Consider the following 10,280-nt stretch of genomic DNA (forward strand, 5'->3'; position numbering starts at 1 on the left):
TGCCAGGCATGGGCTAGAGGGGTAAAGGGGTAAAGGGGTAAAGCCCTCCAGATTTGAGCTGTGGAGCAGTGAACCTGTGCTCTCTGGAATGATGGATGGTTCTCCATCCAGTATTTTTAGAATAAATTGGGTTGGGGATGAGGTGGGGTTTAGATCATCCAACATCCTGACCTCACTAATGCTCCTGTTGCTGAATGCAATCGAACATTTATCTGTGTGTCCTCTTATTAATGATGAGCATGGTCTATTTCTTGGAAACACCTCATTTCAGATAAAGCCCTGCATAAGGAAGTGTGACAAATGGGACTGAGTTTCAGTTTCACTTATGAGCATGTGATCATGGCAAAAAAACAAAAAGCAAAAAAACAGCCTTTACATCAAACGTATTATAAGAAATGTGAGCAATTGTTTACTACACCAGGTATTCACCTGGAAAGACTGAAAGAGCCTCTAGACTATTGAAGAGTTATTTGGAGGCAGACAGTGTGACATTCCAGTCAGGCTGGCCTCAGGATGAGGAATGATCGTCTGGGGTTAAATGAAGCAAAGCGAGAGGAGAGTAGAGCATTTATTTGTCTTAGACAAGTGGAATTATGATTTATTACCATGTGCTGTAAGAGTGTGGGGATAAGCAGGAGCATATTCTAGCAGGAAGACGATCACAGTCATCACCCCTGGGATCTGCTCTGACTCCCTAGACACACACTGGCCTTTATCAGGCCTTACTGTAAGATTATGTGTATTTAGTGTGTTTGAACTGCTTTCTAATTAATACACCAAACCAGAAATATGACACAAATTAGACATTAAATTAGTATTACTATTAAATCTAGTATTAAATGAGGATTAAATCTATGACTATGCCCGTCTGCCAGCCTTAAACCCCTTAATGCAGAGAGGCTTATTACACACTAAGGTGTATTACTCAGTAACTGTACATATTGGTGGGGCTATTATTTGGTAATAGCATAGAACACCTCCGGCCCACCGGCAGGCCATTGGCTGTTAAGACTGTAAAATAGGTAGTAACCTAGGTAGTTTTAATATTACATTGTGGAACACAAGACACAATCCTCTGTGCAATAATACAGCATATAAAATGCTTTCAGACATTTTCAGACTTTGGGATGACGTTATAACAACAACAAACTGAGAAAATAAACTGTAGAAAAGCTTATGAACAGAAACTCACAACACCACAGGGAATGCTGGGAAGTTCTGCTCACAGTGCAGCAATATTCCGATTCAGGATGTTCATTAAAACTTCACAAATTAATGGTCACTTACCCAATAGGCTCTTTAAATAGCAGTAAAAATTGTAAGTTGGTGTAGTGAATAGTGGCTAATGGCACTGCCTTTCCCATGGCATACAAAGGTTAGATTCATTGACTGGGCAAGCACACCACACTACACCAATCGAGTCCTTTGGCAAGACTCCTGTGTAACATAATTCAAATGTGAGTGACTCTGGATAAGAGTTTTAGCCAAATGCTGTTAATGTAAATAACAGTTAATTACTTTAAATAAAATCTCACATGTATTTATTTATGTATCCTAATAGTGATTGGGAAAAAATTGGAATGAAATGAATGTATTATGTATAATACTGGAATACTTTTAGATATATCTCAGAACTGGGGCTCATTTCCTTTGTAATACTTAATTGAATTGTTAGACATGAGTGCAGATGACATGGTTTTTGAAGCGCTTATGGAAATTTGTGATGCAGGCTTCCAGTCAAATGTTTATGGCATTAGACAGGGGGAACTGGTTTTGTGACTCACTGGATTGCTCATGTCTTTACGGAAGCTACTGACTACAAACAAATGCAATATTTTGTCACAAAAAGGACAAAATGTAAGCTCATGGGATTTGTCTCCACTGGACACAAGAGTCACTTGGGTGTGGTCATGATGGTTTCCGTTTCATTTGTATCCAAGTAATGAATTAATCAACACGTTTTGGTACACACTTTTCCCCAAAATGAAAGCAGTCATCTCATGGTTGTTTTTGCTGTGTATTTGGTTTCTATTTTGGGAAACATGCAGGAAATGAGGTTCAACACCTGCCTCAGTTTGCTCCTAATATCCCTGACTATTTTTCTCTGAGGTGTATTGACTTGTAATAGGGACTTAGTCATCAGATCAGCCTGTGACCATTTGAATTATTGAGCAAGACCAAAACGTCAGCTAAATAATTAACAAACTGGGTGTAACAAAGGTAGGTGAGAGAGAGAGAGCGAGGGAGGGAGCAGGAAAAGGGAGCGTGGTGGAGGGGAAACCGCTGAGTGAAGCAACAGTAGAAATCCTTCATGACATCAGTACTTAATCTTCCAATTTCTCGTCTCTCTGCAAGAAAGCCAGATAAGAACCTTGCATGAGTCAAGACCACAAGCAATAGAATGTGGACCATTTCACTTACTGCTTTGTCTTTAAATTACACTGCAATTATTTGAATGGGGTTAATGAAGAACGCTTCATCTAGGTTGATATTGTAATTTGTGTAATTTAAATTAAAGAGCTAAAGATGCTGTCACTTTAAACTCTTGTTTCTTCATGTTTTGGTAACGTTTTGACATGAATGAATCTGGTAGTTGTTATTTATTTTGTTTCAGATTTGCATGATAAATTGACAGATAGACATTCTGCAAAATTACTTCCATTGTAAGCAAAGAAGGTTTTTCCTTCTGTAAAATTGCTGTTTTGGAGAAATGAGGTGTTTGCATGACAGCAACATCGTAAGACTTGAATAAAACAAGGTAAACTGCTTGTTACCATGTGGATAGAGGTTGAAGGGTAAAATGTGTGTTTTATACTGTATATAGGAACAAAGCTCTTCTTAAGTTTATTGAAGGAACAATTTCCCATGGTATATAATCCACACTACTGCTGGGACTGCATAATGTAGAGCAGATTCCTCCTCTGTTAACTGAGGGAGTGTTCCTCATGAGCCCATGTAGCTTCCATATAAAAAATGCCTTATGGTCGCCCTTTCACTTTTTTCCCATCTGACTCACCTTACAGTGATTACAGAGGGAACTAACACAACTGTAAATAAAGAAAAATTGGATGGCATCTGCTAAAAATGTAACCATTAAAGGACCAGAAAAGAAGCAATTTTCAGACACTCTTGTGCTTCACAAATATACATCAGATTTACTTCAGTTTACTTTCTTTTGGCAGTTAATGGCTCAGGATATTTAATGTATGTGAAAATGTAAAAATGGGAATCAGGTAGGCCTTAATGACAGATTTTTCAAATCAACTATATTAGGCCAGGGAACACACAACGCAAATGTGTAGTTAGAGCAAAAAGCCATAGAAGAACCATATTTGGTTCCATAAGCAAAAAAAAAAAAAATAGGATTTTGTTCAATATCCACACCTGTGATATGCCAGTTGTCTTTACATTGTGTCAGAATTTTGTAATGAATGGACCAATAGAAATGCTCCACAATGACATGGGATTGAATTTTACATTTACAATGTATGACCATGATCATTTAAGTAGATTTCTTTGAGATTTGAGGTTTTTGCATGAAAGTGACTGTATACTGTATGCATAACTGACATCAGTGGTGTAGAACTTAATGACACCTTCGTTTTAATTTGACTTGAAAGTTTTTTCAACGTGACTGACTTGATGTGTTACTTTAGCCTATGTAAATGTCTCTTGAAATAAGTGTGTGGTTACATTAGTGTTTTCATGAATATTCATTTCATGCATAAATGTATTATGTATGTCCAGATGGTGTCCTTTTAGTACAAGATTAGGCTTACAAAATGGCCAGTTTAGTCTTATTTAGTCTTAATTAGAGGTATGTGGAGTAAAATGTATTTTTTATGCAGCATCTTCTTGGTCTAGTGTTGTGAAGGACAGGGTTTTTAAGGGAAAGCAGCTTGCTGTGTCACCGGCTATTAGTCTCTGAGAGAGCCTGGCATAAACAAATGAACAGAGAGAGCTGGGGAGAGTCCACCTGTCACTCAGGAGATGTGTAGCTAACAGAACAGATGGAGGGCCCCTTACACATACACACACACACACACACACACACACTGGAGTCTTCATGGAGATATCACATGCACACACCTTCAAACTGCCCTCCAATGTCACACAGGTAATTGAGAACAGAAAGACCTTAGAGGACGAAATGAACATTTCAAAACACTCTGTTTAACCCATTCATGACCAACAGCTATGTGTAGTATGATGAGTGAAAATGGCCATGTTCTGATTGGTCAAAAGTGATTAATGTTTTTGTATTTGTCTCTTGAATAACCTTATAGCCATATTCAGTTTTATTACAGGCACTTTTTATACAGTGTTCACAATAAATTGTCTTATATTTAATCAAGTGTATTATACAAACATAGATCAGTTCCATAAGTATTTAGACAGTCACTCAATGTTTGTTTTTTATATTACATATTGTATCATTACATACAGCGTCCCTCTAAGAATTAAGAATCCAAGGGTTAATTTGCATTTGGAAGAGGTTCAAACTCTCAGTACGGGGTCCAAAGAGATCATTAGGCCAAAAAAAACCCCGAAACCTAGCTGAGACAAAGCAGAAACCTTAAGTGTTTCCTCAAAAAGAAGGAATGCAGACAAAGACCACCACATATACATTGAATTTGGCCTCCGCCTTTAACCCATTCGTGCAGTGACCACATGCATACACATTAGAGAGCAAACACACACAGTGGACATTAAGCATGTGTGCCCGGAGTGGTGGGCAGCCATCACAGCAGCACCCGGGGAGCCTTTGTCAATTTAAATTTAACATCGAGGTGCAAACCACTGGCATCACTCAAGAACAGAAAGGCCAGATTAGACAGCAAGAAATCATCTAAAAAACCTGCCCAGCTCGAAACTTATTTGCATCAATAAAGCCAAGAATAGCTTGAGCACGGAGGAGGAAAGAAATGGTTCATGATTAATGCATAACACCTTATCTGTCAAACACGGTGGAGGCACTGTTATTGCGTAGGGATGTATGGCTACCAGTGGGACTTATGTGTGTTTATTGTGACTGGTGTTACTATGTACAAGTAGATATTGACCCAACACATACTACAAAAGCAACCCCAGGGTTGCTGTTAAGGCAAAGTCAGTCAGGCAAAGATATGGACTGTTCTTAAATGGCAAAGTCTGTCTCCTGACCATTTTCACAATTGAGCCTGCTTTTCATGTACTGAAGACAAAACACGAACAAGTAGCAACTAAAGGAGTCTCGGTAAAGGCCTGGCAAAGCATCTCAAAGGAGTAAACTTATTTGGAGTTTAGTATTTAAAGTACTTATAACTATGTCAGTTGGTCTGTTCTTTTTTCTGTAACATCTAAAAATGGTAGAGAAACAAGGTTCTGCCCTAACAGTGATGGCATGCAGAGTTGGAAAGTACTAACTGAATTCCAAATTGCAGACATTAAGCAAAAGTTATATTTTTAAGCACTATTTAAACATTTTTTGAAAGGTACCATTTGAATACCAACTAAATATAAAAATACAGTCTTCTAAAGAAACAATGTATATAAAATGTAACTATTATGTCATGTAAAAAAGAGTTGCTGGTGCTTTAATGCTATTTTTATCATCTTGGATAGTTGAATCAATATATACATTCACATAAGACAAATTCCTAAACCTCTTTTTACCCATGTGCCATACCTGTATGATGTCATATGCCTCAATATGCAATATGCCTCTGAGTAAGTGGGACTGAATAGACTAAATCTCTGATCACCCTTACACAGTGCCAAGTTAGCACACTTCAGTTACTTCAGTAATGAGGATTGCGTGAAAGAACAAATTGCACCATGTCAGGGTTATAAAGGCCAGTATCTGTCACTTTCTGCCTCTTGTAGATGTAATCAGTCTTTCTGCGCCCTTAATGAGAGAGTAAAGTATTCCAGACGCAGAACTAGACAGACCCGGCCGCCCTAAACACTGCAAGACTAGAACAAAATGGCTGGTCATTAATTGTTGATAGCTGCGTCTCTCCGTCCCGAGTCTGACCCTGTGGTGCACCTGGCCAGTTAAGTATATGAGAAGGAGGAGTGTGGCGGTAGCGTATTAAAGTGATTACGTGTGCTTGTGCGCCTTTTTTTCTTTTCTCCACTTTCCTAATTGGCCCTAACAGGGGCTATCAGCTCAGTGTCGGGTTCTAGAGATAAAGCTCAGCGCGCCTAGCAAAGGCTAAAGGGTCAGCATAGAGCCATTTCATTGCCCCCTATTCACATACATCCCTTTTGGAACACATTATGTGTTGTTTGGAGACAAAAAACCTGTACACCATTAACTCCTTTTTATCGTTTACATAGTGAGATACTGTTAGAAAGATGGGATTGATTTTGAGGTTAAATAAAGAAAGACACATTCATAAAATTAATAAATATATGAAACATGAGACTTCTGTAAAAACTGGTGGGGCTCAGAAGCCAGAGGTCCATTGGCTTCTTAAGGGGTTAAAGGAATATGCCACTATTTATCAACCTCATCTGTAAAATGCAGTTGAATACCTCAGACAATAATTTCAAATATTGCTCTGCCCTCATAGAAGAGGAGAAACTTGGTTAATGTGAAGTCAATGAGTAGTTGCTGAAATGACACTGCTCAAATGTCTGTCACTCATTGACTGCCCACTCAAATGACTGCCTGCCTACAAACCGGCTTACATAACCAAAATATTCTAGCAGCATTCTCTTACATATCATATAAATACTGTGGGGTAGCATTGCTGTCTCAGTGGTCAGTTTTTCATTACCTGTGCTGCACTTTCACCTTCAGACAGGGTGGTCCTCAAGAGTGAATGTCAAACTGACTCAGACTGTATGTTAATGTTATGGTAACATCTGAAAACAACTTTTGTACACTGTTTAAAATGAAGCTGCTATAAAGGATTCTTTGAGTAATACTATAGTCGTCCCAACTCACCCAGTACCAGAAGTCAAATGGACATTGTTTTTAGGCCCATTTTGGACCATTATTTAGCCTTAAAAGAGATGTTGAATATTGGGCTATGTTTAGCCTGTCTGATTGGGTCCAAATTTAGCCTATAGTGGACATCCTTTCTGGACCACATATAGCCTTAATAATTTGATATAAATGTTGTCTTTGGAGAGAGTGTAGGGGGATACCGCAGGAGGTTTGAGGTTGGGTTGAAGTTGCTGAAAACTGTCTTTTATCATTTTCAACCTTGTAAAGAAGAAGAACCTTTCATAGCACCTTCATTTTTAAGAGTGTAACCTGTTGAAGGACAATGGGTCTTAATCACCAATCGTTCTGTTTCAAATGTTGTAACCGTCACTGCCCACAGATTTCCATGCATCCTTTATATAGATAGTGATGTTAAGCAATACATCCACTGAAGGGCAATTCAGTGTCAGAAAGTCCTGACAACAACAAACATTGCGTGGCAGTAATGGAGGAGTTCGGGACAATGTACATACTACAATAGATGAAAGCGGCAGCGGGGTAAACAGCTGTAAGTAGTCTAAAAATGTTCCACCATAAGTTTCTTTTCTGACAGGGTTTCTTCTTCGTCATGTTCATATGGCAGTGGCCAAGTCTCGAACTTGAACTGTTGGCTACACTGCCCCCACGATTTCCAGAGCTACTATTCTGTTCCATCCATATCCGTAAGCTTTTAGAGAACGTACACATACACGGACAGAGTACAGACAGAAAGCTTCGTCTGTATCCGTATTGAGCATAAATTAGCAATTACACAGCTTTCACGAAGAGTGACATTAAGCAGTGTTTTCTTGGGATTTGGGATTATGTTTTATACTTATGATGGCAATGGGATCTATCAAGAGTATAGCTGTTAATAATTCTATTGTTTAAAACACATCATGAATCTGATGTAGAACAGATGTGATCTGATGTAGAACTAATTCTTAAGAAAATGCTTAGGAAGATGAATGAGATGAAGGAGATAAATGAGGTCAATGAGGCCCAATGCTCTTATACAATATGGGTAATCTGGGACATTAAAAAACATAATTGAATTTACTTCACATGAGTGAGGGACGTTGTCTGCACATTAATAAAACAGCTCACATCACCACAGTTACTTTGTTTCATCTTACTTACATTTTTTGCAATATCTTTGTTGATGTAATATTGTTTATTGATGTGAAATGAATGTACACATATGAATATGTATGTGTATGTGTATATAATATAAGTCAAAACTCACAAACTGTCACAATGTCTTAATATTCATTTATTTATTAATTCATTCACCATTTCATCAACATATCATGACCATTCTATTCAAAGTCGAGTTTTTCATCTTTCTCCTGAAAAGGAAGAAGGTACGGTAAGGAAGGTAAACCTTGCAAATGACTGAATTTGATTCATCTGTGGGTCAGTTGGGGACCGTCATAAATGTAATGCAAAACCCAGATCGAAATGTACTGCCTCAGCAAAGTCACACAGTCTAAGTCAATGGCCGAAGGCTATACATGCAATAAAGGCCAGCACTGCGCCCCAATCAAAATAGGGTTCAGGAAGAAAAAGCTGCCGTGTCAGCTGCTGGGTAAGTTCGGATGTGGGTTTTCTATTTCACTCGCACCAGGAAAATTCAAGACAGCTTGAGAGAAAGCCAGTGAGAGCATTTAGCTGAACTCGATAGACATGCCACTCAAACAGTGCCAGTTGGGAAGAGTTTTCATGCTTCTGTAGAAACATTTTTTTTTTCATTCATGTTGATTCAGGTACTCCGTCCACAGAATGGCATTCAAAACCTGCTGACCTTTACCAGCAATGCTTCTCTGTCACAATGAGCTCTCTGGGACTAATTCACACACACACTCGGGCATACAGAGATGCACAATGTGTAATAAAAGATTAATGCTCACTCATTGTACACCAAAGCTGTGTTTTGTCTCTGTCACTGATAAAATCCACACACCGTGCCAAAAAATCGTAGACCCTGGTGCCAGTCTCTCTCACAGCAAGAAGACGTGGCTAGTTATGTTTATTTAGTACAAAAGTAGCTGATGCACTAGGATATGATATGATATATGATTGATTTTCCTTAAAAATCCAACAAGAACACTTTAACTTGTGTTAAAGTGTTTTCTCAATCAACTTTTAATTAAAATAGTGTTCTCAGGAGTGATGGCATTAATAGAACCGTTGAACGACCTGAAGTGAGCAAACGATTTAAAAAGGCTCTACACCAATTTAAGGTTTTTGCAAGATCTGCTCTGTTGGTTTAGCACCTGGACTGCATTGCAGTTGCTCACATGTTTTATTGCTGAGCTTTAGCATTTTATTTTAGACTGAAAGAATCCCTGAAGATTTTGACCTGGTATTTTTATACTCCCTTACTTTTACTTCTACTGGAGTAAATATTCCATTGAGGTGATTGGTTACTGATTACTGATACCCACTGAATTACTGATACCCAATACCTCTCTCTTGTCAATTATATGTAAAATATATGTACATTTCTAAAAACAGCAACTTAAAACCTTAACTTTCAATGTAAGTCAATGTAAAAAGACTTTATTCCAAGCCATACTGAAGCATTACTATTGGTCCATTAATCATGACATTTTGACAACATGTAAAGAATAGAGTTCATAAAATCCATACATACACCACTGAAATAAACTCCAAGAAATGTGTAAAATTTGCACAAGCTCCCATCCTATATGTTGTATTTTATATATTTTTTTACAATTCACATGGACCTTGCATCCACTGGTAGCGCTGTTTTGCCAAATACCCATGAGTCACCCTGTCATGTACTCGAAGAAGAGTTGAAAAAACAGTGATGCCACTATATTCTGTGTGGGTTAAGTGTGGGAGAATTGATGATTTTGGATTGATTACCCTAGAGTGATTGATTATTTTAGTCTTCATGTAAAAGGCGTTTAAGTTTAATAAAACAAAGAAGTGATTCTTAACTGTGCTGAATTAGGCCATGCTCTCACTCTCTGTGTGTGTGTCAGACCATCTGGTGTGAGTTAATCTTGAGTCTGTTACATTGTTTCAGGTAAAGGCTTTTCAGGGTCTGGGAAGCCATCTGAGGCTGCACATACAGAGAGAGAAGGACAAGGACAGTGATTCTGGGCCTGGGAAATAGCCTTAGCCGTTAGTTTTTAAAATATGATACTTTTTGGTTTGTATGAGTGGAACTGTCTGCCAATTTATGTACGACATAGGTTTATGCTATAGTTAAGGGTAAGGTTTAAAGGTACAGGCTACATTTAAGTTAAGGTTAAGGCGTCAGTATTTTGTGCATTTGGACAATGGCATACTATAT

Source organism: Salminus brasiliensis, chromosome 7 (genome assembly GCF_030463535.1).
Source record: "Salminus brasiliensis chromosome 7, fSalBra1.hap2, whole genome shotgun sequence".
NCBI classification, from domain to species: Eukaryota; Metazoa; Chordata; class Actinopteri; order Characiformes; family Bryconidae; genus Salminus; species Salminus brasiliensis.